Source organism: Mus pahari, chromosome X, assembly GCF_900095145.1.
Source record: "Mus pahari chromosome X, PAHARI_EIJ_v1.1, whole genome shotgun sequence".
NCBI classification, from domain to species: domain Eukaryota; kingdom Metazoa; phylum Chordata; class Mammalia; order Rodentia; family Muridae; genus Mus; species Mus pahari.
In genome coordinates, this window is record NC_034613.1 from 1,791,729 (window position 1) to 1,793,275 (window position 1,547).

Consider the following 1,547-nt stretch of genomic DNA (forward strand, 5'->3'; position numbering starts at 1 on the left):
GAAGAAGAAGAAGAAGAAGAAGAAGAAGAAGAAGAAGAAGAAGAAGAAGAAGAAGAAGAAGAAGAAGAAGAAGAAGAAGAAGAAGAAGAAGAATAGAGAAAAGTAAAGAAAAGGAACAGGAGAAAGAGGAGCTTTGAGGATTATCCAGCAGCAGTGTAGGAGAGCACAAACAAACAAACAACTAGAAGAACAGAAGAGGGGAGGAGGAGAACCGAGAGCACAACCATGTATTTGATGGTAGGGCCTTCCTTGGTCTCCTTTGCTACTCCAGACATTATCATGCCGGAGTCTGAAGGACATTAATTTCTTTTAATTTTAAATTAATTTATTTCTATGAGTACACTCTATCTGTCTTCAGACACACCAGAAGAGGCCATTGGATCCCATTACAGATGGTTGTGAGCCACCGTGTGATTGCTGAGAGTTGAACTCATGACCTCTGGAAGAGCAGTCAGTGCTCTTAACCACTGAGCCATCGCTCCAGCCCTCTGAGGGACATTAATATCATGAATAATGACATATTCCAAGACACTTCTGCTTCTCGGGCAGAGGTTCTAGGATGGTGAATACAAATATCCCTAAGGCAGGAAAACCTTGATTTTTGAGGGGAGCCGTTCTGTAACAGTTCACAGTGCCAGAGAAGGATGGATGAAAGAGGGTGGGAGTGGAGGAAGGGTCCAGGACCTGGCTGGCCAGCAAATGCAGCACAAGCCTTGAGTACACAATCGATAGCCAGGTATCCTGATGCAAGCCTGTAAGCCTAGCACTCAGAAGCTGAGCCAGTGCAATTACCATAAGTTGAAGGCCAGCCTGGACTACAAAGTGTATCTGTGTCAGGAAACAAACAAAAAGAAATAAACAAAAGAAGAAGAAATACTGCCTCAATAGTAACAACTATATAAGGTATTGATTGATAAGTATGTAGGAGCCCTTAAATAGTTTACTTAATTTTTGTGTATGAGTTTATGCCTGCACATATGTGCATCATGTGAGTGCTTGGTGCCTGTGTGAGTGCTGGGAACAGAACTGGGGTCCTCCTGCAGAAGCAACAGATGATCTTTACCAGTTGAGCCATTGCTCCAGCCCCATTTCCAGTAATCTAAATTTCCTTCCTTCCTTCCTTCCTTCCTTCCTTCCTTCCTTCCTTCCTTCCTTCCTTCCTTCCGTCCGTCCTTCCTTCCTTCCTTTGCTGGTTTGTTCAGTGTGCATCTGTGTTCACCTTATGGATTCTCTGTGGGGATCAGAAACCAGCTTCGGGGGCCAGTTCTCTCCTTGCACTGTTGGTCCCAAGGATAAAACTCAGAATCCATATGTCATATATATGTTTATTTACATATATAAATTTTCTTACTGGGCATAGACTCTCATGTGTATAATTGCAGAGATAGAAGGGCTAAGACAGCAGGGCGTGGTGGTACACGCCTTTAATCCCAGCACTTGGGAGGCAGAGACAGGCAGATTTCTGAGTTCGAGGCCAGCCTGGTCTACAAAGTGAGTTCCAGGACAGCCAGGGCTATACAGAGAAACCCTGTCTCAAAAAACCAAAA